Raw genomic sequence first — 7,038 nt, forward strand, 5'->3', positions numbered from 1 at the left:
CCCCCCCCCCGCCAACCAAGATCTATTAATCTAAATAACAGAGAACACGCAAGATTTGGGGGGAGGAATGTGCCATAAACAAACTAAAGGATGGACCTTACTGTTTATAAAACAGACAAAGGTTCCTTGAGCCAAAACGCCAAGGGACTTCAGTTGTGCTTGAGATCTAGGAGTCAGTCCCCTGCATCCATGAACGTCTAAACGGAATACTAGCAAGAAATTCATCCTAACCTTTCCCTCGGACTTCTGGTAGCCCCAGAATGGGATTTCATCCACAGTATGGTGGACACTGGCCCAAGAATCAAGGAGAACTCAGAGTTACATCTCTAACCAAATATCTTTAATGTCTCTAACTAAATCCTCTCTGCACTAAGAGATTACATATGCTCACTCCAAGAAATAAATAACAGGCATCAGCACCACTGCTTTACACTTCCATGGCTACTGTGACTTGGAACAAATTATTTAACCTCTCTGCGCCTTGATTTCTGCTTCCGTAAACGGGGATAACCCCAGAAGGCCATTGTGAGCATTAAATGAAACAAGGCTTATAAAGTGCCAGAGTCAAGTCTCATTAAATGCTACCTCTTGGAAATAGACACTTTTCTCAAATATTAGTTCCCTCCCTGAATCTACAAACACCCTGTGAGGGGAGTTTCTCTTCCCATTTCACGGAGGGGCAAACTGAGGCTCCGCCGAGAAGGGGGCTGAGTGAAGGTTGGAATACCGCCCCAGTTCAAGGGCCTGTTGTTCCTTTCCGGGCCCTAAGTGTGCAATGAGCCCAGGACCGACAGAGTGGGGGGCAGAGGGGCTCAGGCCCATGGGACGTGAGGCAGGACCAGTTCTGCGCGCCTCCCGGACTCAGCCCGGGCGGGACATACGGAAGAAGCCCGGTCCCGGGCCGGAGCCAGAGCCAGAGCCAAGGGCGGGCCCGCCCGAGGCCTCTCCCGCGCGGCCTCCGCTCCCCTCCCTCCTCCCCTCGCCGGGCGGGGCGGAGCGCGAGCACAAAAGACTCCAACTTCCGAGCGGGCGCGGGCCCACCCCGCCAACTCCTGGCCCAGGCCCGGCCTGCGGGGGGTAAGCGGGCAGTGATCGCCAGGACGGCCCAGAGCGGGCGCGGATCGGCGGGGGCCGGCGACCTAGGGCGGCGAGCCCGGGTAGGAGGAAGGTGCGAGGGGAGGGGGCCTAGAGTTAACTCTGGCTCCCAGGACTCCCCGAATGGCCAAAAACAAGAGTTGCTAAAGATAGGCAGCGGCCAGCCAGAAGAGGTGGGCGACAGAAAAAGCACAAGGAACACCCCCCCCCGCACCCTTAAGGAAACGTCCGCGGCCCCCACTCACCGGCACCAAGCGGTCTGGAGGAAGCCGCGCGTACGGAAGGAGGCGGTGCCGCCGCACTCGGGGGCGGAAAGGAGGGAGGAAGGAAGGCAGGCGGCGGCGGCCTCGGCCGCGGCGTGAGGAGGCTGAGCACACACGCGGGAGTCGCTGCTGCTACCACCCCCTCGGCTTCTCTAGGTTTGGCTACCCTGCGCCCGCACAGCTCGCGCGCCCCGCCGCACTGACAGCGGCACGAGGACCGCAGCAGCGAGTCCTTCCCTCGGCAGGCACCACTGAGGCGCGCGGGGGTGGGGGCACCCGGATCGGCTTCCCTCAGCTCGGCCCCGCCCGCCGCTTCGGCCCCAGCGCAGGGCTTTCCCTCCCCGCCGCCTCTGTCTCCTGGGAAGGACACGGTGACACGAACACGAGGAGTTCGGAGCCCCGCCCTGACAAAGCCCGACTCCCCGGACGCAAGGGCTCTCCCCACCCACTCAGTCTGGCTTTGGAAAGGTCCAGAGCTTCGGCGGGGAGAGAAGAAAGGCGGGGCGGGGGGTGGAGCCTGACCGGGAGGAGGGACTGAGGTGGGGCCAGGGAGGCGGGGCTAAGGGCGGGAAGATAGGCACTTGCACCAGTTTGGAGCCGAAGGCGGGGCGGGGGGTGGAGCCTGACCGGGAGGAGGGACTGAGGTGGGGCCAGGGAGGCGGGGCTAAGGGCGGGAAGATAGTCACTTGCACCAGTTTGGAGCCGAAGGCGGGGCGGGAGTGAGAGGGAGGTGATGCCCTGGGAAGACGGGCGCAAGAACTGTAGGGAAGATTGTGGAGGCCTCGGAGAGCCGGGAGCCAGGGCAGCGCTTGAAAGAGGGAGGGGCTGTGGGCAGTGCAAAGGGGAGACCGTGCCCAGAGGGAGAGTCACAAGTGGAGGGGTCCGGGCGAGGCCCAAGAGAAGCCGAGAAGCGGGTAAGAAAGAGGTGGGCCCGGAAGCCGAGCACGGAAGAGGGGGCCCAGGGGGAGCCACTCTGAGGAGAAGCCGGAAGGAGGCATGCGCTAAAGGAGGGCCAAGTGGGTGGTGCTTGGGGTGGGCGGGGCCTGGAGATGAGGCCCAAACCGGCGGGCTGGGGGCGGTGCCCGAGGGATCTGGGAGAGAAAAGGAGGGAATAAGCACCAGGTCCTTTCACTTTCAAGGAACCTGGCTCCTGAACTCGGTGAAGATCACTCGCTGCCTACGCGGGGACTAGGTGGAGAGGCCGCGGTTAGGGTGGGGCTGGGGAGGAGTTGTAACCCTCACCCAAAGAAGAAGGATTAAATTCAGCTGCCTTTACCTGGGATGCAGAAGATGTTTAATAACTTGATCCGGTGGCGGTCTTCTTTCCTAAACATTTTTCCTGCCGGGATCTCTCACTTGAATGAGATTTCCAGCCTCCAGTGTCTCCCACCCCCAACCTCCGGCCCCCACGAAACAGCCAGAGGGGTCTTCTGAAAGCACAAGGGGACCGTTGTCCTTCGGTCCTCAGCTATGGACTTCCCTGAAGGCTGGGAACTGGCCAGATTCTCCATGTCTCATCTGACCTGTGATTTCATAATTGTATTTTTCACATCGCTTCCCCCAGATCCTGCCTAAGAAATGAGATTCCTGAGAATGGCGCATAGTTTGAATTGAGATTCTTGGCTCTGCCAGACCAGGAATTATAAGTGCCCTTCTGTTGTTTGATGACCTCCATGCCCCACTTCAAACGGAATTGAAATCAAATCAGAGAAATGGTGACACTGAGAGCAGAGCCTGGAACGTTCTTTCCCCAATTCTGCTTAAATGTCTCTTTGGAGAGGTCTTCCCTGAACCCCGTCTAAAGATGTTCTCTAGTTTGGCCTCGTCATTTTTTTGTCTGTCTCCCCCACTAGAATGCAAGTTGAGTACATCACTATGTTCCCAGACCTAGTGCAACATTTGGTGCACACCTAGTGTTCAGTAAACACTTGAGTGAATCAATGAATCAATCAATCGATTAATGAATCTAGCCGGTCAACCTGGTCTGCTCTGTTTCTGACCATTGCCTGGCTCCACACCTCCCTCCCGGAACACTAGCCTTACCATATTTGCTTGAATACATCACATTCTCTCAACACCCTCTGCTGTAGCATTTTCACTACTTGGATTGCTCCTCCCTCTCTGCCCAAATGCCTCCATTTCATCCTTCAACACTCAGTTCAGGAACTATCTGCTCTTAGAAATCTTCTCTGACCTCCTTTCAGCCCCCCATCAGGCACCTTGAGACTCTCACTCCTCTCTGTTCATGTCCTCGGTTATAAAATTTGCCTGTGCAGATGATGTTCTGTTCCCTGCTGGTACTGAGGATTAGTTCATGTGTGACCTGCCCTCTGCCAACCTTCTAACCTCATCCGTCATTGCTCTTACCCCTCTCACTCTGCTGCAATCACATTTTGGCTTCTTTCCTGTTCTTCTACCATGCCAAGGACACTGTTGCCTCAGGGCCTCTGCACTTGCTGTTGTGTCTGCCTCAAATGCTCTTCTCCCAAATATTGGTATGGCTCACTCCTCACCTTCATTTCTTTGCTGAAATGTCACTTCCTCAAAGGCCTTTTCTGGACCACATTTAAAACAGGAACAGCCCATTCCTCTGCACTTCCTCATTCCCTTTCTTACTGGTTTTTTCTCCATAGCACTTACCACCTGAAGTACTATATGTTTGCTTATTATCTCTCTCCCATCCCCACCTTCCACTACAGTGTGATCTCCAAAAGGACAGGATACTGTCTGTTTTGCTCATTCCTCAGTGCTTAGAACAATAGGCCCTAATTTAATATTTGTTGAACGAATGACTACAAATTGAACAGAGAAATGTCAGGAAGACTCTCAGTGGTGTCTAGAAGAATCCCTGAAGATTACAGTATGGAGACGTTTCTAGGGAAATATGCTGGCAACACTAGCTAACATTTATGGAGCATTAACTAGTTGCCAAGCAATCTGCTTAGTGCTTTTGAAGCTTATTTAATGCTTACAACAGCGCTATGAAGTAAGTACTATTATTATCCCTGTGTGGACACAAAAAGGTTAACTTTCCCAAGGTCAAACAGCTAGTAAATGATGGAGTCCAACTTTAGAGCCTGCATGCTGAATCACTGTGCAGTTGACCCTTTTTAAAAAAAAAAAAAAGATGACCGGTAAGGGGATCTCAACCCTTGACTTGGTGTTGTCAGCACCACGCTCACCCAGTGAGCTAACCGGCCATCCCTATATAGGATCCGAACCTGTGGCCTTGTTATCAGCACTGCACTCTCCCAAGTGAGCCAAGGGCCGGCCATGCAGTTGACCCTTGAACAACACGAGTTTGAACTGCACGGGTCCACTTCTATGTGGATTTTCTTCAGTATACATGCAGTACTGTAAATGTCGTTTCCTTATGATTTCCTTAATAACATTTTCTTTTCTCTGGCCATCTTTATTGTAAGAATACAGTATATAATACATATAACATACAAAATTTGTGTCAACTGTTTATGCTATCAGTAAGGCTTCTGGTCAACAATAGGTTATTAGTAGTAAAGTTTTTGGGGAGTCAAAAGTTAAACATAGATTTTTGACTGCACAGGAGTTCAAAGCCCTTAACCCCAATGTTGTTCAAGGGTCAACTGGCACTCTCCTACCTCCTACTAAGGACCTAGGGTTATTGGTTCAATAAAGGTGAAGAATGAGGAGACGACATTCTTTTGCCTCCTGCATAGAGTGGTATAGGGTATTGTAGTGGATTGAATTGTCCCCCCAAAACTCCCTGAAGCTTAAGTTGTGTCCCTCAAGTTTTACATATTAGGATCTTAGCCCCCATTGTGACTGTTAAGAGGGTGGGAAATCCTATTATGGTAATTGTAAGGTGGGGCCTTATCCAAGAGGTGATTGGGTTGTAGGACCGTGCAGTAGTGAATGGATTATGGTGGTCAGGGATGTGGTTCTGAGGGCTTTAAAAGAAGAGGAGAGTCTGTCTTTCTCTCTCTGCTTCCACCATCTTGCAATGTGAGACCCTCTGGTTCACTGTTGCCACCACCAGATAGACTTTGGACTTCCCAGCCTCAGAAACTGTAAGCAAGTTTCATTTTCTTTATAAATCACCCAGTTCAGTGTACTTTGTTATAAGCAACATAAATGGACTAATACAGGTATGATGTGTAAAGTTGAGGAAGACTTTTTTAGCCACTAATAGGGAGGCCAGCCAGAAAACAAAACCATTCCATGGAGGGTAGGACCAAGAAAATATTACAGGAAAATTGACACAACCTGATGAAGCCCTTCCTGAAGCTTGTCCCACCTCTGGACTTTAATATGAACCAATGCATCTTTATAGTTTAAGTAGTTTGAGTTGTGATTTTTATAACTTGCAGCCATAATTTACTAACAGATGAGTAAGGTTCAACAGGTGGAGATAATGCCTTACATTTTTATGAGATGTTTGTCTACAAATTGCTGTGGGATATTCCAGACAGAAGGAACAGGAAACATAACAAGAATGTAAGAGCTAGGGGTTTTTGGAGTTCAAGGTATGAGTTGAATTGAAAAAAATAAGCTGTAAAGCATAGGTTAAAATTAGGAACTAGCTTCTACTCTCAATTCGGTAGATGGGGGGAATCATTGAAAGGTTTTGAACAGAAGGTGCTTTAAAATGATAAAGTGTCGAGGTTGGAAGAAACTTTAAAAGTAATCTGGTTCAACTGCATTGTTAATCTTCCTAACAATCCTGTAAAGTAGGTTGTTTTTGTTCCCATTTCACAGATGAGAAAATGTGACATGGCCAATGTCTCCCAGATGGTAGATAAAGGAACCAGGATTTGAACCCTGGGCTATCTGAGCCCCAACACATGCATTCAACCACTTACTCTCCCCACCATTGGAATTAATTCTGCCCTCTGAGCTCACCTTGAATGGGTGAATCCCTCTAAAGATTTATCAGTGATGTTTGTAGAGCTGCCTATGCTAGGATTAGGAAGATGACCACACCATAACTGACTGAGCTAACCAGCCAGCCTGGACTAGGAAAATGGATTTGAGGGAGAGGAGAATAAAGGGACCCAACAGGTGTCCTTGTTGGAGGCAAGTGAATAAAGAGGAAGGGGCAGGCGGGGTAGAGGGATATAAGAAGGAAGATATGGGTTTGTCATTAGAATAGGGGCTGCAAAATCAGATCCTTATAGAGCGAGGCAGGTACCATAAATGAGCAAGGTGGGTCAGGTGTAAAATAACAGGGAGTAGTGGGGACTGTGGCAAGCTGGGAATTCACACCCTTCTAAAGGAGCAGCTGGTACTCATGTGGAAACACAGGCCCCCACTTGTTGCCAGTTGCCAAATCTAAAAAGGGAAAGAAAAAAAGCTCTGAACCCAAATTTTGTATATGAAGTTGTCTGATTTTTAAATGCTGGCAACTGATTCAAATTTATTATTATTATTTTTTTTTTAAAAGATGACCGGTAAGGGGATCTTAACCCTTGACTTGGTGTTGTCAGCACCACACTCAGCCAGTGAGCGAACCGGCCATCCCTATGTGGGATCCGAACCCGGGGCCTTGGTGCCATCAGCACCGCACTCTCCCGAGTGAGCCACTGGGCCGGCCCTACAGCAAATTTAATTTAAACCTCATTTGGCTTTATTGTGATTCTACAGTCGGGAAACACTTCATACTATAAAATAGAATAAGTGTTCCAATGAACCAAGCAGAGGCGGT

General features: G+C 50.3%; 1 protein-coding gene across 1 annotated transcript in view; it reads right to left on the bottom strand.

The window, feature by feature from the left end:
• Window positions 1-1,798, bottom strand: part of RALY (RALY heterogeneous nuclear ribonucleoprotein) — an 80,863-nt gene extending 79,065 nt beyond the window's left edge. Inside the window, exon 1 of the mRNA XM_008568192.1 lies at window positions 1,341-1,798. The gene's annotated coding sequence lies outside the window, so the exon portion shown is untranslated. The remainder of the gene's footprint in view (window positions 1-1,340) is intronic.
• Between the last annotated feature and the right edge of the window lie 5,240 nt (window positions 1,799-7,038).

Source organism: Galeopterus variegatus, unplaced genomic scaffold (assembly GCF_000696425.1).
Source record: "Galeopterus variegatus unplaced genomic scaffold, G_variegatus-3.0.2 Scaffold386, whole genome shotgun sequence".
NCBI lineage: Eukaryota > Metazoa > Chordata > Mammalia > Dermoptera > Cynocephalidae > Galeopterus > Galeopterus variegatus.